The following is a 22,068-nucleotide window of genomic DNA, read 5'->3' on the forward strand; positions in this document are numbered from 1 at the left end:
GCAGGTCATGCTTTATTCCCAGAGTCAATGTCAATATTATTGACTTTTATGCAAAGAGCAAGAGACATTAATAGTGTTTGAGATACATAAAATAAGAAATTTGATATACATGTACATATATGACCACAATCAGTCATACAGTAAGTAGCACTAAATAGTTTTTATGCCAAAAATCAGTAGGATATTAAGTGAAGATCATGTTCCATGAAGATACTTTGTACATTTACTATCATAAATATAGCAAAAATTAATTTATCATTAGTAATATTTGTTGCTAAGTACTTAATTTTGACAATTTTAAAGACGATTTCATCAATATTTTTGCACCATCAGAATCCAGTTTTTTAAATAGTTGCTAAACGCGCCATCTCCGTCAAAAATTAAATAATGATATAAATAATGATAGCTTTAATGTAGGGATACACGATATATCGGCCGACATATCGTTATCGGACGATAACTGCTTATTTGTAATATTATCGGTTATCGGTCTGATAGCAAAATTAGGCAGATAAATGAAAGCCAATAAATGATGGATTATTTTGGTTTGTTGAACCACTTCACTTGTTCATTGCTGGCCATGTGGAGTTTTGATTGGTGCTTTCTGTGACATAGCACGAAGATGACATGTGTTGCGGGCTTAAGAAGAGTATGCTAGTCTAGTGCAAAGACAAGATGTCCGCGGTCTGGGAGTTTTTCATTGTGAAAATAATATGAATATTTATCGGCCTATATATATTGGTTATTGGCCCCCAAATATAAAGAGTTATCGGTTATCGGCCAAAATTTCCATATCGGTGCATCCCTACTTTAATGTTTTTCTTTATATGCCAGTCCCTCCAGAAAAACATGATTATGCGATCGCATGATTTAACGCATCAGCCATAGTCCGCATATTTATGCAGGACATGCATTTTTTCAACTACGCCGCACTTTCACAGCATAAATTGCAGATTTCCGTGCACAAAATATGCGGGGCTTGCATGATTTCATAATACCCGCATTTTCGTAGCAAAAATCATATATATCTTAGCAGAAAAATTTTGCATTTAGCTCACACAAGCGCAGCCATGTCCCATGTTGCCATGGGAACGTTATGAAGTGACGTGATTATGTGACGTGAACATCATTGAAACGCTGCAAAAGCTAAAAACAGTTTTTGCAAGTTCCCGCAGTTTTTGCAAGTTCCCGCAATTTCATCACATTAAATTGCATAAATATCCCACATATTCTATTGCATTTTTTACGATCAATGATTTTGGATGCAACAATCACAAAAAAAAACACATTTTTCTGGAAGGACTGATAAGCAACACTAAGTCATTATGAAAGAGTACATAACCTTGGTAATACAGAAGCTTTGTATAATACTAGCTATTTATTGGCCAAAACATAGCCAGATATAAACACTAAACACTCACACATGCTTACTCTAACGCCTAATTACCCAGACAGGGAGGAACGAAATGAAGTTTATTTCTAGATGCAGACAGTGTCCCACACCCACGCTCCTTTGCTTGTTGCTCCGTACCATCCACCCTCTGATCATTCAGTGAGTTAGACAGATATAATTCACACAGAACTGCAGTGTGAGCAAGCTGTGTTGCGATGCTCACCATGATCAAAAAAAGCGTTAAAGTATAGAAAAAATGAAAATGCACTGTGTTTCTGACGGTTCCTCCTTCTTGCTCCACACCCCCGTGCCCCAGCCAAACATCACAGGGTTACAGAAGCAGCCAGTGCTCTTTTTTCTTTTTGATTGGTGCCAGAGAAAAAGAAAGTGTTTGTCCCTAATTAGCTTCCATTGCTCCCGCTTCCACACAAGATTTTAATTATGATTGGGATTCGCGGTGGATGCAGAAGAGATGCATGGCTGACATCAAAGCGCTGCTGGCCGAGAGAGATACGCGGTGAGCCCCGCGAGCAGCGTGGAAGTCTTCGCTTGGTGGAAACATTGGTGGAACAATGTCCTGTTAGAAGATATGCTGCCCACAGGACGTGAAACTGGTGGAAGGGAGCAAGTAAAGGCAACAGTCATCAAATCCCAAAACGTTTTGAATAGGTGACCAGAGATGTTCTGTTACAGACTACATCCAGACTACATTTGTGTTCGTTCGCAGAAGAATGTAGGTTCAGGTACAGACGATGGTGAAGCCTAAAGAGGGACACTGAGGTGACTAATATATCTGTGCACTCGCCACCTGCTTCACCAAAACTTCCTTGGAGTTGGAAAGAAAAGTTTTAGGCCTAATCAATCTAAGACTTTCTTATTAGTAATGACATTGCAACCATCCCTTGGGAGGAGTGGCACACTTAACCTTTGTAAACTTTCTGTCCTTTATTTCTGTACTGGTTGTGGATACACCTGACCTACACCTGTTGGAAACCTCTGGTCTCATCTCTTTCGTACAAATTAATACTGCTTGAACTCTAAAAGCTGCCTATATGCTGTCAGCCGGAACCCTTCATTTTCAATCATTTTCTCAGTGTGCTCGTGAATGAGTTGATGATTTCTAGAGAGTTTTGAGTGGCACGGCTTGATGTCTGTTTTGTGATTGTATTAGTCTTGCAAACCAGACTTTTAATTATCAGCAAAGAATCTGATGCATAATGTAGCTTATTCTAGCCAACATCCAGAGAAACGACAGTATTTATTTTTGTGTTCTTGTAGCTCAGATGCAAAGCATTGTGTTAGCAGGGCAAAGGTTGTGAGATTGATTCAGGGGCACACACATTCTGATGATCAAATGTTTACCCTTAAAATGCATAAATGTAAATGTGCTTATTTTTCTGATGTGGAAGGCTAAATATCAATGCTTGATTGATGTGCAACAAAATGGTAACTTACGCAGATGATGCTGCAGCAGGATGTATGACGGGCTGTACAGATGACCCTGGAGAAATTACAGAAAAATGTTTGTGGTCAGTAAAATTTCTTCTACCTAAATGAAATATGTACTTTTTTATGCATATTACATTTTAAAGGACACATATCATGAAAATTTGACTTTTTCCATGTTTAAGTGCTATAATTGGGTCCCCAGTGCTTCTATCAACCTAGAACATGTGAAAAAGATCAACCCAGTAACTTAGTTTTGGTAAACCATTCTCAAAAAATTGAAATTTGGCTCCCCTTGGGATGTCAGAAGGGGATTTCGCCCCTTAATCTGCACTATCCAACCACGGCACTAACATTTAGTGCAAAGATCAGCTAATTTGCATTTAAAAGGACACACCCAAAAAACTACATATTTTTGCTCACACGCACAAAGTGGCAATTTTAATAAGCTATAATAAATTATCTATATGATATTTTAAGCTAGAACTACACATATGTACTATAGGGACACCAAAGATTTATTTAGCATCTTAAAAAAGTCTTGTGAAATGTCGCCTTTAAACAAAAGGGAATATACAATATGATAGTTGTAGATTATTTGCATATTTGAGCTGGCCAATCGAGACACAGCTTTTATACTAGAAAATAGGGCTGGGTATCGATTCAGATCTTCCGGATCGATTCGATTTCGGTTCACAAGCTATCGAATCGATTCGATTTCAATTCTCGATTCAATTTTCGATTCCGGTTCTCTGGTTGATTTTTATACTCGATTCTCGATTCAACTCAATGATTTAATACAAATACTATATTAATAAAAAAGAACAGTGAACAGCAGTTTACAAGTGGGTAATTAATAAAAAGAAATTAAAAGCCACAACACTATCGTCGTCGTCTGGCTTGCGAAATCTAAAATGCTTTCATACCTCTGACTTTTTATGTGAAGGTGGCATCAACGTCGATGAAGCATCTGAAACCGCCATTTTAAGAACTAAATGAATGAATGACAGGCTCACCTCTCCCTCCTTGCTAACATCGCGCAAGGCCAAAAAAGAGGGTGTCATCTAGTGAAGAAGACTAGTAATTAGATTAACGTTAATCTTCTGTTCAATGTTTGCCGAAATAAATAAATATGAAAGAAAAAAATCGACTCTGCTCTTTGAGAATCGATTTTGAATTGACCACGTAAAAAAAAACGATTAATCGATTTTTTTTTTGCCCAGCCCTACTAGAAAATATTTGTTTTTGATTTATACCAAATTAAAAGGCATTTAATACATTTATTAAAGGGCACTGTGTTCACATTCTGAAACTTTAAAAGGACAATCATGCTGGAGTACAACTGTACCACAACAACAGAACTTTTAACAAAAGGTTATTGCAAACAGACCACAGAGAGAGTTTTTCATCAGAAAAGTGCAACAAACATGCTTTTGTGAACAAACTGTTCACAATTCAGTCGCTCAAGTTCCTTTACTTGTAGTATATCAATAGATCACTGTGACCCAGAGCACCTTAATATGATACTTAAGGACTCTACTTTTCTTTCGCCATTTATCTGGCACAAAAATTCTTGCCATGCCTCAAACATTACTGAAACACTCAAGGTTGTGAGATGGTAACTTTATAATATATACTTAATTTTCACTATCACAATCTTTTCTTATTTTTCTTATAAAATCTTTTATTTTGGATGAACAAGCATAAGGACAAATAAAGGCAGACGTGTTTATTTGTTGTAAACATCTAAAAGCTAAAGTCCGAAGCCAACTACTAAGCTGATACAATGCACAGACAAACAAACAAGGAAGACTACAGAGAATACAACAAGCAAGCAAAGCAACGTTTTAAATGTCAGAGTAAAATGACAGCTGAAGTTTATTTTATTCTAAGTTTTGACTGTTCTGACAACCATGTTTGTTCATCCAGAGTTTGTTTTGAATGCACTGTGTTTATCAGAAAAGCTTTCATTCTGTAGAGGGTGTGCAAAAGAAACAGGGTTTCAAAGCTCAAATATAATGACAAAAAAATGTTTGCTGGTTATACAAGAACCTGACCTCAGTGTAATAGCAAATGTGGGTCTGATCTAAAATTTATAAGTTATTAAATATAAAATTTTTGATTACCTTTTAATTATATATAAAATTTCATTATATCATATGCCATTTTTTATTATACATTTTGGTAAATAGCTTAGTAAAAAAAAAACATGGTGTGTGCAGTCATCATTACAAAAATGTCTTCAGGATGAAATTGGCAATGCTTTACAGCATATTCTAATTCTATTATAGAAATCAAAGTACAATTATAAGAATTTACAAAATGATGAAAAATGTGGCACAGTAATCCTACATCATACATATTCTCTATTTAATGCGTGTCTTGCACTGAAAACAACAGATTACAGTCTCTGTCATTGTAATAAATGTGCCTAGATACATCGACAGGTGGTGCACCGGTATTCAAGACTAGAGACTCACTGTAGTCTTCACATAAACCTACTGTCTGAAGCGCGCTCAACGTCGCCGCCTAGGTGTGACGCGAGAAATATGTATCAGGCGGCGCGTTCCCGCAGACTCAAAACGAGGCTGCCTGGCGTTCCGGGAGCGCGGACCGCATTCCTCTTCATTCATGCCGTGCTAAGTCTTCACACTCGGAAAGTGCGAGAGGAGCTTTACACATTGCTGCCGAGAAAATGAACGCAAGTTTGAGATTTTACGCATGGCAAGGATAATAAACCAAGGCATCAAACGCACAAGTAAGTGCCGTCGGATCTTTACGCACGAGTGTGACTTTTGAATGCAGTTTGGATTGGGAAAACGCATTTTTAGATCAGTTCTGTCTGCAACTACATTGCGTCTGTGACGATCTCTTTCTACCACGGGTTGATTTTGCGTTTCCTCTTGTGAAGGTATCGAGACTAGACTGCGACGCAGGGTAATGAAGTGAGTTATGGGCATTTTATGTACGGTTTGGACACCTTGCTGTCTATTAACTGACGCATTAAATACAAGCTGATATCTGCATTGTGCAGCATTATTCGAGTAGGCTCCCAGATTAACTTGCATTAGATTCTCTGTGGTTTAAGTGCTTTACTGAAACTATTAGGGTTATGTGTAGGTTAATGGGGCGTTTTCTAAGAAAATCCGCAGCTTCTATGTAAGGTGATCAGAATGTAAACGAAGCATTTCTTTGAGAGCTCAGTTTACCTGCACGCCACGGCATATCTCACTTTTGGGGAAAACGGTACTCCTGGTTAAATAGCATTTAGGGAGGGGTGCTGGATATTTTTAAACATATCAAACAGGGTCTGTCCAACATCTCACAGTTGTTCAGTTATTTAGCCATTGCGTTTTGCAGTCTCGTTGAAACAGTGTGTGGGTTGGCAGTCTGTAAAATCACGCCAAGATTTGTTCAGTTGGGAATTCGGGAAAATTGGATGTGGGTTAGAACCGGTGGAGTACATGGAAAAGACAGCTTGCGAAATCTAACATCAGATCAATTTCTGTAAAAGAAACACTAGTGCGATAATCATATAAAAACATACCATTAAAATTTCGTGCATGTACTATCCGCATAGCTCTGGATTTATATAATCCCAGATTGTATGTTTTTATTACGAATAAATCTCACATGTTGTGAAGCAGAAATATCACAGCTTTTATATTTTTTTATTGGAAAGACAGACAACTAGTTTGGCAGTCTAGACTAGAGTACTGTCTGATCGGTGTATTTGTGTGTTTATGTTGAGTATTTGCGTAAGATGTGCGGCTTGTCTGATTTCAATAAAGTCTTATTTCGTCGTAATATGTTTTTCGCTTGAAATTGTTTTTAGGGCAACATAGTAGACTGGTGGGTGTTTGAAATACTTGCACTGATTAGATTTAGTCTTTCAAGTTTCCTCGTTCGGCTTTCATAGAAAGAGGATTCGCCGCTGGCTTGTGGTTTTCATATTAATATACGGGAGCTTCGTATTGCAATAAATGCCCTCATTTTTTAAAACTAAGATTCTGTTATTTGGAAAGCTTAGTAAATAATATTCCCAGAGCTCTGACTGACCTGTATTAAAATGTAGTCATAAACTTCCACACTTTCCGTCAGCATCAAAGCACTCGTAACTGGGCTGCAAGATTTTCCTGAGGGAAATACAACAGACGACTGCGAGTGCGCGTCATTTGTCCAAATGCTATGTTTGTTATGTGTACAAAAGGATAGAAACTCATATTCATCCTTCCTTTAGATTTTGTTTTGTCTATACTACACGGTCGATTAGACCAAATGCAGCCTTAACGTTTATTCCTAAGACAGTTGTTAAGAAATTGCAATATTAAACTGTTAGATTGTGAGAGAAGCAGAGTTCCCGCGCTCTCCTCCCGTCTCTCCGCACGAGGCTCCCGCTCCGCCTTTCTCCACAGGGTCCAAGACAGTCTTATTAACGTTATACTAAACCCAAGAGTCACTGGCACATTAAAGTGATAAACAAACAAAACTTGAGGTTATAAACGTTTCTGTCATATGTTAACGTTATAATTTAAGACCGTTATATTTCGATGCTAAATAAAATATTTTTCTAAATATCAGTAGAAATCCAATTGTACAGTTAGTGATATCCTGTGCTCGTATAACACTGGTAGTTTGATGGAGTTTGTGTTATGAAGTGACGTTTAGCATCAATCTTTCTTTTGGGCATCAGCATCCACCTCATGAAGAAGGAAGTTTAAAATGTCTATGACATCCTTACCTTCAAGCTTGTCACTGCTAACCTGCTTTCGACTCGAGTGTCAGGGGTGTCAGTAAGTTATGCAATTTTAAAGCTCCAGTACAGTTACTAACGTAAGTCACTTTACGTCATGTCGTGCTGCACTTTGCGCCCTTAGCTGGTTCCTGAGCTACGTATTACGTAACGTCAAAGTTACATCATCACCAAAACATTAACCAAAATTTATTTGTGCAGTTATTTAATTTTGTGCAGCGTTTTTTTTCCACTAGCATCTTTCCCATACTGTAATTCATAGCATTTGCTGCCAGATTATTACAACAGTAAGTATTATTTTCTATCTTTTTAGTTCAAACCATATCAGTTCTAAGAATAATAGCTATTTGACTGAGTTTATCATAAAGCACAAGTTATTTAATTTGCTCTTTCAATTTATTATCAGCGCTTCAAATCTATGGAGACGTCAAACTAACACAATAAAGCCAGTCAGGCCTGAAGTGTTTTGAGCTGTCTGTATCAGATCAGAGGAAGTGATAATAAAATTGTTTCTCCATTTACTTTTCTTCTTGCTTGTACGTTTCTACAAGTAGTATGTGTTAAAGGCAGACAGATGAATATCTCTGAGAACGTGTGTGTGTGTGTGTGTGTGTGTGTGTGTGATATTTATATACTTTACGTCATAGGAATATGGTAGGAATAGAGATTTCACTACCATGTATATTTTATCCGTCTTAGTAGTTGGCCTTTTCTGTTGTATATTTTTAAATGCATTAGCACTACGTGCAAGGACTATGTGATGTTGTGACTAATTCATTAACATTTTCTTTACCGATTTATTGAGTGTATAAAAAAGGGCTTTGGCTTGAGCTAGGCTTAGAAATTGAAGGGTCAGGCCAAGTTGTGTTTGTTATGGCCCTCGTCCAGATGAGATGCGGCTTTTTGTCCCTCACCAGACTGGAGGTCTCAGCTGGGATCCCGAATGATGGGATCAGATCTGCTCAGATGGTCATGATTTTAATATGGCAACGACAAGCTGTGTTTGTCCTGTTTATCCAGCCACTGACATAAGACAATGCAGCACATTGGAAAAAGAAGACACATTCCTACCCTTTTTTAGTTTGTGTGGCTGAAAATGATTTAAAGGATGTATTACTGTAAAACTACTTGGGGTAGGGAATTGGGTAGAAACCCCTAACCCTCTATATTTTAACTTTAGGCTTGTACCGTATTTTCAGATTTTAGGGCTTGTTGAGGAGAGATGTGATATTACTTTTCTTAGCAGACTTACAGTTTTTGCCTGGGGGATGGAAAAACGAGAAAAAAATCCCATGGACTTGCATTGAAAAGGGGGCTGAGCCGCCTCCAGAGACCTGAATATCATAGACTTGAAGGTGGGCTTTTTTCGACTTGAGTAAGCAATGACCCAGAAAAGCTTAGCAAATGCATAACAAGATAAAAACATCACTCGAAACACTTGAAGAATCACAAAAGCAATGCAATTTCTTTAGAAAATGTAAAACTGTAATTCTTGAGTCTGAGTATGCGGCCATCTGTAAGATTATGAGCTTTCTCTGTAGAGGCCAATGAACCTTGACCAAGAGCTTCTCATTCCAGAAAAGACGTGTCAGCACTATATAATTCACTCACTGACCGGCATTACGTAGTGCTTATTTTAGGAAGAAATAACAAAATGTGTTTGTATAAGAAAGAGAGAGAGAGTGCGTGCATCTATGTATATGGGCATAGGCGAGGGTTTTTTTCAACCAATGGTGTTCCCCTCTCAGTAAAGAATTAACCTGCTGTGTCTTAATCCAATTCTGAAGGTTTAGTCCAACTACTTGACTCATGCATGAAATACCAGGATCGACCTTTAACCTCATTGTCACGTCACATACCGATGTGAATGAGAATGTCGAGGGCCCTCAAATGTGCTTGGATCTCGGCTAGGCCCCCTGACCCCAAAGACCTGCATATTGAACCCCTTGCATATTGAACATTACATCAGGATTATTAGCGATACATGCTATTAGAATTAAATTACATTGTCTGGGACTGGTCGATAGCAGTCAGTAGTGTGGATTTCTCTTCTGGGGCGAGGGGGGTCAGGGGGATCTTTCCTCTCACCTCTTCTTTCTGTTTCCCGAGCAGCACATCTATCCTTCACCCTTATCAGGTCTTGGATCCGATCAATGCTATCTGCCATCTGCTTGCAGACTACAGCTTTACCACCACCCTCTGTGGAGTTTTCTATGGCCCTTACAACTGATCCTGGATAGCATTGTCAAGCCACTCACAATGTATTATGTTAAGCGTAGGGTAGGTTTCACTGATGCCAAACCAGCTGTTAAGAGTATTATTAACTGGTGCCTTAATGTTTTCCCTCTTTTCCCTCTTGGCTGGTGTTGTTGTATAGAGGGTTTAGGGCTGTTGTAATGGAAGTCACAGACTGGCAACATTTCGGAGCCAAATTTCTGCTGCTGTATTGAGACCTTTAGTATGCATCTCTTCAGGTCTGGTTTGAATTGTGTGTTTATTTACCATTTTCTGCTAAAATTGACTTTGGAGGCTTAGCTTTAGGGAACATAAATACTGTAACAAGAATAGCCATGTGTGCGTGTTTATATGGGTTTGAAGATGTGTATGCAACCCTGTATCACGAATTGTGATACGTAAATTTTTTTTTCTTTTTCATGACACTGTCACAAATTTTTACGTGACCGTATCACACATTTTTTTGTTTACGTGTCATTGTACGTGTCATTGTCACGCATTGTCACCATTGTCGATTCGGTTTAGGGTTAGATTTGGTGTTTGCGTTAGGAAGTCACTTTAAGTTTTGGTTTATACTCTTTTTTCTGATAAATTTTTTAAATATTTTCTGATTTTTAAACCATTGTCGCCTAGCGTTAGGGTTAGAGTTTGGGTAAAGATATCATTTTATGTGAATCTAACCCTAATGTTGCGTTCAGACCAGCCGTGGTAGAGGCATCAAGCGCGAGTGATTTCAATGTTAAGTCAACATAAAGAGCGTTCACGCACATCTGGAGGTCTCGCGGCGCGAAAAAGGCGTGTAGCACGGCACGTTAGACGCGATTCCGCCTCATTCGCACATCTAGTTTGCGCAAATTGAAAGCTGCCGCGGGAAACGCGTGAGTTGAAAAATTTGAGCTTTGGCGTGCCGCGTTAACCAATCAGTAGCTTGCTCTAGTAGTGACGTGATTACAGGAAGTGAGCGAAGTTGCAGAAGCCCCTCCCATGATGCGAATTTCCGCATGAATGTCTCGATGACTAGAATTTCACGCGTGGCTTTAACGCGCGAATGAAGCGAGTAAACTCGAAATGTTCAAGCGGAAAACTAGACGCAGTAGACGTGATTTTGATGCCTCAAATGCAGCTGGTGTGAACCCACAGTAAACCGAAGCGACAATGGTAAGAAAATAGGACAAAACAGTTGAGTAACCAATACGTGACAATGACACGTAAACAGAAATGCGTGATACGGTCACTTAAAAACGCAGAAAAACGTGACCGTGTCACGGAAAAGAATAAAAAATTTATGTGACTATAGGTACGGAATTTTGTGATACTGGGTTGGTATATGTGTATAGGTAAATAGAGGTCATGCATGTATGAAGTTTGCCCAATTTCCCATTTCTACATTGTTTATGGAGGTACAAAAATGGTTTGCGCTTCAAAGCTTTGTCACATGATTCTGCACTATGGTATAAGCAGCGTAAACTCAATAATAGACTATTTACTGTCTGCTTCATTTCATTTGGCTGATGTCTTTCCTTGGATACTGCAGCTGAAGCACTTCCTCGGGCAGTTTGTGGTTTGTGTACTGAAAGCCGGTTTAATAATGCAAGATCTCTAGACTGCCCATGTAAGTAAGACTAAAAGTGATGGAGCCCATGGGATGATGTACCTCTCGGAGGACCACATGCAGTGCAGAAGCTCCAAAAAGCGCTGACTTTGAAGAGGACGCCAGTCCTCTGCAAATATTTGGTGCATCTTTTTAAATGCAAATAACTGGGTTGTAGTGGTAGTTTAATGGATACTGCATGGTTTATGATGCGGTGCTCTGTGAGACCATTTCAACAGATCAATAAAGAGATAAAGCTATCTGTAGATTGATTGATAGATGCAATATTAATGCCTATCTATTCTGTATATGATTTTAAGATGAGCGTTGAGTGTGTTAAATTCTGGTTTTCAGTAGCCTCTTAATTAATATCTCATTTAAAGACTGAGTGTATTGATCTCTCTTGGTAATGTTCATCCTTTAATGCTGCCAGAGTGGATTTAGATTGCTCATAGCTGACCTTATAATCTCAGCTGTTGTCTCTTGTGGTTCATTTTGCTATTTTAGATTGAGACCCTTGGTGCATTTTTGGTGCTAGACTGGTTTCGGGATGGGGTTTTGATTCAAAACTCACATTGTGAGTTGTATTTAATTCAGGATTACGTCTAAGCCGGGCGAGAGAAACCAGCGCATAGGAACTTTCGGAGTAGGATTATCCGTTGCCGAGTAACTGAGGACTGTGAAAGGGTTAATTGAAATCCCAAAGCGAGGTGACGGGTCCCCTAATCCTGATGCGCCCCTTGACCTCTAACCTTGCGGGGGGTCTTTGAAGACGGGTCTCCTTGTCGTTGCAATACAGTGCAGTGCATAAAAAGCTTCTTGGTAGCTGAGCAAACATCTACTTTCGTAACGATGGTTCCTGACAGAGGAGCAATTGTGGGGCGAAAATAATTTCTCATGTTTTTGCCACCTAATTGTTTTTCTAGCATTCTGAGAGAGAGTAAACGAATAGACTGTACGTTTTTATGAATGCAGCGGTGCCAGTAACACCACACAAACAAATAAAAGCTTTAAAAACTCCGCAGGGATGCGGAAATAAATAGGATTGAGTTTGAATACAAAGTAATTGTAATGCAATCAAATACTCGGGTGTATAAGATGGGAAACATCGTAATTTGGCTCTGGATTGTTTGTTTGTCGTCTGTTTCTCTGATTGGTTTCTAGTAGCCATTTCTTCTTGATTGCAGCATCCAACTGGATCACTGTCTGCGTCCCCATTGGTCTTTGCCACATCATATCACTGCTTATTTGCATAAAGTTGAACGTATGTGCGGACATGACAGTGTTGCCAGCTGCCCTTAAGGTAAAGCAGTTTCTGTTATTTGTCCACCAATCCGGTGGAATAAGTGAGTAAAAAATGAGCACATAAATAAATAAGGAAACTCTTGCATATTGACAACTGTTGTGTGTTGGCGATCTCACAGGATGACGGTAGGACGAGCTCGCCATAAAGAATATTGCTGCTAAGGGGTGAAATATAAAGGTTTTTCTCAGCAATTTACTGCTTTGGTTGTATCACACTTTGAAGTGTAACATGGCTCTTTCAAAAGACTGTAAACTTTTTTGAATTTGAGTTTAAGTGGTGTGCAAATGAGGCTTTATTGGCACTTTGTGAAGTTGGGTCTATATTGTTTAACTGGTGATGTTTAGTGGACATTAAGTAATTCTGGATATATTCTGCATAATAATAATAATAATAATAATAATATCAACAACAAAACCACATCAATAATAATAATACGAATAATACAAATAATGATAATAATAATGATGATTATAAGTTATTATCATTGTTATTATTGTTGTTATTATCATTGTTATTATCAGTGTTATTATCATTGTTATTTTCATTGTTATTGTTATTATCAGCGTTATTATCATTGTTATTATCAGCGTTATTACCAGCATTATATCTACATTATTATCATTGTTATTATCTGCGTTATTATCTGTGTTATTATTAGGGTGCGTGCACACTAAAGCTTTTACGCTCGCGTCCGGCGCATGTTTTCAATTGTTTCCAATGGAAGCACTGCGTTTTTTCAAAAAAGCCAGCAGCTAGTGGTTTTCTTCCGTGCTGAAAACCGGAGTTGAAAAATATTCAACTTTGGGTGAAAAGCTTTGCTCGTCAATGTCAGTTCTCACACAGGCGTCCAATCACAGTGGAGGAGGGGCGGGACATTACCACAGCAACCAACCGGCTCACAGCTGAAGAAAGCTGGCACTCAGTTGAAAAACAGCTGGCATTTGGCATCCTCCAGGTGTTTTCAGCCACATTTAAAAGTTTTGGTGTGCACGCCCCCTTAGTGTTATTATCAGTGTTTTTTGTTATTATTAGTTTTCTTTGTTATTATTAGTGTTATTTGTTGTTATTAGTGTTATTGTTATTATTAGTGTTATTATTATTAATTATACAACAGTTCTTTCTGGTTCTCGAATCTGATTGGCTAAGAGCTATACGATATTGTGCTGATAACGGCACTGTAACCGCTTCACCTTTCGTATTATTCCGCCACCTAGTGAATGGAGGTCCTAAGCAGGCTCATCTCTGAATGGAAAAACACAGACGCGCTGTTTGAATCACTCTCCGTGTGTCTTATTAGTTTACTAGCTCATAAATCAGTCTGTGAATCCCCAATCAGAAGTTATTATTCCGTCAAAGATCAGCGCTCTTGTATGTTACGTTAAAGTTAATGGGAGAAATGTCTTGTAACATCGTGTGGACGATTAACACTTGGAAAGAGGAATATAAACACTCGTTTTTTTTCTGGAGCTATATCTTTTATCAGAACGCGAAAACACCGTGAAACAGCAGGTAAGCCCCGCAGCTTTTAAATGTGGACATTTATCATTTACTTTATCGTGACGTGACTATTAAAACATGTTATGAGATATCGCCACTGATATATTTATAAGCAGCATGCAAAAACATCTCTCTGACACTTATAAAAAACCGTTTTGTATAGTACTGACAAGAACAAAGTTTAATAATAATAATCGAGTGCTCGTATCGCGTTAAGAATAAATGAGAACGCAATAGTAACGTTACACAAGTATAGTTTTATTAACTTTTACCTCGCGCCAAAACAATAACAACACAAAAGACACTAAATATGAATAAAAAAAACAAGTACTAGTTTGATCATGACACCAAATACTGCTGATTTGATCTCATTTTGACGATCATAAACAAACAAGGCCAACATGAGAGCCAGGGAATCCCTGTCAGAGATGTAGCCCAGAGAGGGCAGTGGTCAGCGGGGCGAGTGAACACTGACGTCCGCTCATGCTTTGGTTCTCATTCGTACCGAATCTCACTAAGCAAACGTACAAACAGGCGCTATCTTTACCAATCGACTGCAGATTTAAATATAATACATATACATTCTCGACTGAACTAATCTTAAAACTACACTTTGTGACCAAGAAACGGTAATATAAAGAAACGGCTTTTCCGTCCATTGAGTTGTTATGAGCTTCAAAGCAGCCGAAAGTTTTACCTGTCATTCTGGCCGCCCTCAAATCCGTGGCGGAAGAAGTAGTTCTCAAACAAAGAGGCTTTTAAAATAACTCCGTTGTTGTTTTCTAGTTTTCGTTTTTCAAACGTGTGCCCTCGAACTGTTGTATAAAAGCAATATCGCTCTCGGAGCCTACGGCCTCGTGCCTCTGGCCTAATCACAGCCGGGATGATATAGAGCTATATCACACTCCTACTCGAGCGATATTGCTTAATTATCATTAGTTTTATAATAATAATAATTATTTATTGTTATTATTTATTATTATCAGTATTGTTATTTATTATTATAATTTATAGACCCCTTCACGGTTCACGTCACAGGCGGTTCCCACTGCGCATATCGGGGTCAGAAAAGTCATTACAGCAGATTGAGTTGCGTATTATTCGGTATCGTTACGTCGTGGGCTGTGAAAATCGCACCAGGTCTTCCGTTAAGTTTTCGCGATTCATGCGAATCTCAAAAACAAAAAAATACAACATCTGCGGCTGCAAGCAATTAACGTGCAAACTGGGACAATGCAAATATCAAAGAGGCTTGTGTTTGTAGTGCTCACTTCATTTGAGGTAAGTCATAATTTTTCAGCCCTGTTAGATTAAATTATAAATCCTGAATGGTATGAACAGTTTGACCCCATGCTGCGCGCGCACCCGATAGTCATTCAATGTTTACAAACCTTGAAGGGGTCTATTGTTGTTTATTCATATAAAAATATTTCCCAAAGCAGTGAGGTTGAATTCAAGGTGTCTTTCTCTCCCTCTCGCTCTCCTTTGTCTCTTTCTCCGAGCTTGTTAAAAGCGCATACAGTATTGAACATGGGCAGATCTCTAGAGCTCTGTTGAACATCAGCAGCCTGATTCCTTTAACATAGCTGCCTGCTGCAGTCATTCCCTCTCCCTGGAAAATCTCTCTCTCTTTTTCCCGTCCACACTTTTTCTCTTCGAGTTGTCCGTTCTGGAAATGATTACTCTGCCAGACCAATGAGCAGGCTTCCCTTTGATGGGTCATAAACAGAGGTCAGATGTCAAATTCCTCTTCCCAGATGGTATTCGCTTGACATGCTCCACTGCGGAGCCCGGACGGGGGGCGGGCAGCACGCCTGTCCTCGTGCCATAGTGTATGTGTGTGCTACATTACAGTAGATCTAAGTACGGTAAATCTGTGAGATTCTGCTGGTAGAGATGATCTGCAATGGTGCCTATGGAAGGGGTGTGTGCGTATTTGAATGAGGGAGAAAGAACGCAGTATATTTTGTGAAAGTGTGTGTGCATTTTAAAGTGTCACTCCAAGTCACTGCAAGTGATGGAATGAGTAGATGTGCAGCCACAGGGGTGTTGGGTGGCCTTTACACCTCTCCTGACAACCTGCATTTAGCGTGTGTTTGTTTAGACTTGCTGCCGTTCCAGTATTTTTGAGGTGTTTTTTGGCCACCACTTGTTGTCTCCCAAAGGTGATATTAATGGATACAACCTCTGACAGTCTCCTGCCTGTATATTTAGACTTTATCTGAAAAACAAACTTTTGAGAGTAGTTCATTCTGAGAAACACTTGTCAGTGACTGATTACTCAAGTGTGTCTTCAGATTGGTCTATAGAAAATCAAGATATGTGTAGAAGATGTATTGAGATGAAAGCAGAAATACTCTGTCTATATGTAAATTATATTTTATATTAAGTTAAAGGGATCGCTCACCCAAAAAAGAAAATTCTGTCATCATTTTCTCACCACTTATGTTGTTACAAACCTGTATACATTTCTTTGTTCTGATGAACACAAAGGAAGATGTTTTTAAGAATGTTTGTAACCAATCAGAAGCCCCATTGACATTCGGGAAAAAGAGTACTATGGAAGTCAATGGGGCTTCTGATCAGTTTGGTTACAAAGATTCCTTAAAATATATTCCTTTCTGTTCATCAGAACAAAGAAATTGGTTTGTAACAACATAAGAGTGAGTAAAAGATTACATAATTTTCATTTTTGGGTGAACTACCCTTTAAATACACTCAAAGAGATAAATGGGTAGATTTTGGATGCGCAGTTTTAAATCTGGCCTCCATAGTGTCTCTTTTATGCCTTTGGTGTCTGTCAATAAAAACAAACACGAGTGACCCAGATTTCCACATTTGTAATGTTTAAGCAAACCCTTTTACAAGAAAATTTGAGGTGCGCTTACTCATGGAAAGTCATTGGCACGATGCTAGGTTATTTGAGGATGGTTGCCAGGTCTTTGCTTTGTGGTTGCTAAGATTTTCTGAGTAGTTGTTAGCATGTTGCTGTGTGGTAAAGCTCTTATATTTTGTATTTTTGGGAAACATTTTATGCAATATCCACTTTTACAAGATGTTTGGACATAAATGTGTGTTGACAGTGTGTGAACACAACAACCCCGCAATAAAAATCCACCCACTCCTTAATTAATCCCCAATAAACCATAGCATTCTCATTAGACATTCTTTTTTATTGCCTTGTTAATGTGACATCACACTGATAAAGCCCCATCCACGCCCACTGACAGACTGATTAATTTAACCAAAAAGGGTGATTCTCACGAAATCCAGACTTAGGTGTCCAGAATCAGGTTTTGTAAAAAAGCCCTTGACGGCAATTTTTTTTTTGGACATATAAGATTAAGGTCTAAACTTACTATATCCATTATTTTTAAAGGATTTAAAAAAATATTTCCAATAGAATTATTTAAATTTTTTAGATTATCATTATCTAAAATTATCATTACCGCAACACGATATTACATTAACTATATGCATTTACAAACTCATGTTTCGGTAATGAGAACTAAAAAGTTGCCTAGGTACTATGACAAACAAAATTTCAACTTTTATCTGGAGAGAAAAAATTCATTTTGAGTGTTACAGGCAATTATGTCCCTTCCAACTATTTTTTTTTTTTGAAAATGTTAGTTCATCGAGGGCTTAAACAATGATTGAAAATTGTTGCGGAGGATGAGACAATTTTTCTTAGACACATTTATATTTCTTATTATTATCTTTAAATTTACCAATGATCACTAAACACCACATGTTTCTTTACTGTAAATGTTTATAGTATAACATGCACTGAAGCTTTTTGTTTTTTAGATTTTTTAATTAAAAATATTTCCATGTTAAAGAACCCAAATCCAGTCATGGATACGTTGCGGTAATGAAAATTTTCCCCTTAAATGTGGAAAAAACAACAAAATTGGTTTGTATATTGTAATTTAAAATCATGTGCAAAATAGAACATGAAGAGATGTTTGTAGCTGTATGCTTCTTATTTTGATACTCTTACTTTGCATTTACTTTTTTATCAGAATGTTTCATGACACCTCATAAGTCTAATTTCGCGAAAATCACCCAAACGCTTTTTTAATGCTGTAGCGCGATTGCGGCTAATAGGCGCATTTTGGACACGCTACAATAAATGATATAAATGGGGTATTTTGAGCTAAAACTTCACAGACACTTTCTAGGCGCACCTGATACTTGTATTACATCTTGTAAAAACTGGCATAATATGTGCCCTTTAAAGTAGCAAGCATGCACAACAAATTGTAAATTCTCCACACCCTTGCCCTTGTGTATTTGACACCAAATACATGGCCATGCCCTCTTCTGTAGGCCTAAAGTGTAACACTCGGTCCCTCACATTCAGAGGGACGGAAACATAAGCGCATCTTTTCTAGCATCAGCAGCTGTCAGGGCTGAAAATCTCTCAGTGGATGTGGGCTGTTGTGAAATGCAGCAGATGCTGCTCGATATAAAGGCTCAGCAGAACGTTCCAGATGATCATGAGAAGAATGAGTTGTGCTAAGTATTGGAGAGCTGCCCAGTGCAATATAGATATGTCTCTTCTTTCTTTTTATAAATGTGTTGTTATCCCGGGGCTGCCATTTATCTGTGGAAAGGAATGTGTGTGTAACTTAAATGTGTTTGAACTGGGGTGCCCCACGGATGGAAAACTTTATATAGGGTGGTTTCCTGGACAGTGACTAGCTTAAGCCAGGACTAGACCTTAGTTTAATAATATATTAAATATATAGCTAATTTTAACAAACATGCCTTACTAAAAAGTAAAAACATTACTTGTGTGCATTTTGAGGCAAAACAAAGGGCACTGATGTATGTCAGTGCAAGTTGTTTTCATTTATTTTAGTCTAGGACTAGTCTAATCCCTGTCTGGGAAACCGCCTCTATAGGTTTAGCAATTAAATATGGGCTGGGGGAGTTTTTATCGTCAAGTTGATGCTTTATTCAACCAAGTTTCAACCTTTTTGATTTTCTTGTTACTAGAAAGGCCTAGCTTTGTTAGCTTTAAATTGCTGGTAACACATTACATAAGAAACAGTTTACAGCTTGTTTAAAAGGGGACAGAGAATGAAAATAAGTTTTTAGTTAGTCTACCCGCATTCACAAACATACGAAAGTGCTAGACATTCTGAACATCTCCGTTTCATAGAAATTCCTCCTTTAGAATGTCTGCCAGAAAATGGCCCAATCTGAACAGCCGGTACGTATTACGTAAAATGCATCTCACCCCCCCACTCTCATTCAATTACCTCCCCTTCAAAATAATTTGCATAAATCCGGCCTTTCGCCTCCAACGGGAAGTAAATTGCAGCAGTGTTCGCGAAGTTCAATGCGAAATGATGAGTCGCGTTCCGAGGTGTGATCTTCTATCTGTAAAATTTTGGTCTGTCCGTGTTCTGAAGATGGCGAAGTTTACATTCTTTTAAGTGGCAGCAAAGGCAGCCAATCAGCGTCAAGTGCTTGCATTTCATATTGAGGTTGCCAGTTAAGCCTGAAGAGACGACAAATAGGTGCAAAACCACGCGTTTAATTTCCCCCACCCTAATATAACTTTCTGAGAGAGGTTTTTAGGAAGCTTCTAAGGCATTACAGACCCAACCAAAATTTCACATCACAGAACAAGGATAAATACCCTACTCAATTATTCTATGTCACCTTTAAATGTGTAGCCTACATAAAAATGGCATGCATTTTACATTACATTTAAGCATTTGGCAGATGCTTGTATCCAAAGCGACTTACGGTGCATTACAAGCTATACATTTGATCAGTATGTCTGTTCCCTGGGATTGAACCACAACCTTTTGCAATTTTAACAGGAACTCGCATGCATGCCCTCCACAAAATAAGAATTATAAGCCCTCAAATTGAATAATTTATGGTTACAATACCCAGGAAAATAACGTCCAGAGTTATATAGCCCTCATTTGAAAATTCAAAAGCTGTGTTATGAAGTACAGTAGCAAAATAGAGTTAGTTAATGGCTTGCTTTATTCCTCGTCTTTGGCAGACGCATGTGTGACGGCACAAATGCTGCAGTAGTCATCGCCAGGGTTGCATTTGTGGCTGCGACCGGGTCACTGTATAATTGAGAGTGTGATCCTCTTGAGTTTGGTATTTACAGCAGCTGATGATACTGTCCCTTACACACACACACACACACACACACACACGCTCGGCCCAGATAAGACACGTCTGTTTTAGCCACTCACAGTATCATTCTTTTCAGCTCGATTCTCATGCTCCCGTGACCCTGTGAGTGATGTCGGAGAGCCCACAACCCTGCAACCCACAGCTGTGCACTTTTTAAAAGAAATGTGCTAACACGAGAACCATTTTTGGCTGTGTGGTTCCATAAAGAACCTTTAACTGTTATGTTTTGAAGAACAAAAAACGGTTCTCCTACTGTATGACATTGCCATGAACCTTTATTTTTCAGAACCTAGCTTTAACACAAGAACCGCTTATCAGTTGATGACCACAGTTGTGTGTTAATGATACTCTGCTACTGTTTGCTCATGTCATTGACTTCAGGTTTGTTTGCTGATCACACGTGTGCTTGTGTCAGCGTGTGTTTGTACTCCGTGTTTGCCCACTGTCCATCCTTAGTTGGTTCTTAAAGTTTTATAGAGTCCAGTGTTTTTCCTTTTCTGTTTCTCATCAGGTCCAGATGAGTCAGGCCTTTTGGATGAGGGGATAGCATGACCCCAGTACAACTATATAGGCCACCAGACTGGGGTCCTTTCCAAACTCTCCTTAGGGGAAAGGGTGCTAAAGCTCTCTAATGAACACTTGAAAGTTGACACAGTTAATGTCCTGTGGCCTCTTCAGGCCAGAAAAGATCTTTAAGGAAAGTTTTTGTCTGGAAACTACATTTTAAACTTGGAGTATTTTACTGATAGCAAGCACCATGATTCACTCCTAATGAGCGTCAACATTAGTGGAAGAGCTTGAGCTGATATATTGTTTATTGTTATTTACAGTTCCTCCGTATGGTGACTTTATTTGTTGTACTCGTACCTGATCGTTATACTTTCATTGAATAATTTAGCAGATGTTTTGAGTCGAAGTGATACACAAATGAGAAATGCAAGAATACAAGTAATGAGCCCTAAAATGTTCAAAGCGATCATGATGCCTCTGTGGTCTCAGTGGTTGTTTATTTTATAGTTGTTGTTTTTTTTGCAAGATCTTTAGATTTGCTCAATGATTTAAAGCGGTAGTTCACCCCAAAATGGAAATTGTGTCATGATTTACTCATTGTCAGGATGTATCAAACATGAATACATTTCTTTGTTCTGCTAAACACAAGAAAGATACTCCAAGCAATGTTTGCAAGGATATTCATTGCCATATTAGACATTTATTGCCGTTGAATACTCTCGTCTATAATATGGAAATCATATATACATACTACATAGTAGGAAATGTATAATGTGAAAGGCTAGACTGCAAAGTTACCCTGCTTACTTTTATTTATGATATGTGTGATATATAATAAATGATTATGAAATAATTTTATACGCAGAATCAGCGGTCAGCAGCACACTGCATACGGAGTATGTGTGAAACAGGCGTTAGATAAAAAAATGCATTAGATTAATCAATAACAAATGAACGTGATCAACGAAATTCTTAAAGTGATAGTTCACCCAGAAATGAAAATGTCATTAATGACTCAGTGAAGGATGATGCAGGAGAACCTTTTAGTTCTATAGTAGTAAAAAATACAATGGAAGTCAATGGTGCCCCAAAACCGTTTGAAAATAGGGATGGGCATGATTAATCGACAATTGATCATTAAAGGAATAGTTCACCCCAAAATG

General features: G+C 38.4%; 1 protein-coding gene and 1 long non-coding RNA gene across 4 annotated transcripts in view; one reads left to right on the forward strand and one right to left on the reverse strand.

Moving 5' to 3' along the window:
• Window positions 1–241: 241 nt before the first annotated feature.
• Window positions 242–7,662, reverse strand: LOC129430336 (uncharacterized). The gene is made up of 3 exons (XR_008639502.2): window positions 7,581–7,662; window positions 2,849–2,894; window positions 242–2,004 (listed from the first exon to the last, which is right to left on the reverse strand). It is a non-coding gene; the product is annotated as an uncharacterized lncRNA (long non-coding RNA).
• The window catches only part of plxna1a (plexin A1a), a 274,556-nt gene continuing 257,916 nt past the window's right edge, over window positions 5,429–22,068 (forward strand). For 2 of the 3 annotated variants that reach the window (XM_055187468.2, XM_055187471.2), the window contains exon 1: window positions 5,429–5,597. The gene's annotated coding sequence lies outside the window, so the exon portion shown is untranslated. Of the gene's footprint in view, window positions 5,598–5,761; window positions 5,785–22,068 lie in introns of those variants that run through there. The other variant, XM_055187470.2, reaches the window with a different exon arrangement.

The sequence above is a fragment of the Misgurnus anguillicaudatus genome, chromosome 13 (assembly GCF_027580225.2).
Source record: "Misgurnus anguillicaudatus chromosome 13, ASM2758022v2, whole genome shotgun sequence".
Classification (NCBI taxonomy): Eukaryota; Metazoa; Chordata; class Actinopteri; order Cypriniformes; family Cobitidae; genus Misgurnus; species Misgurnus anguillicaudatus.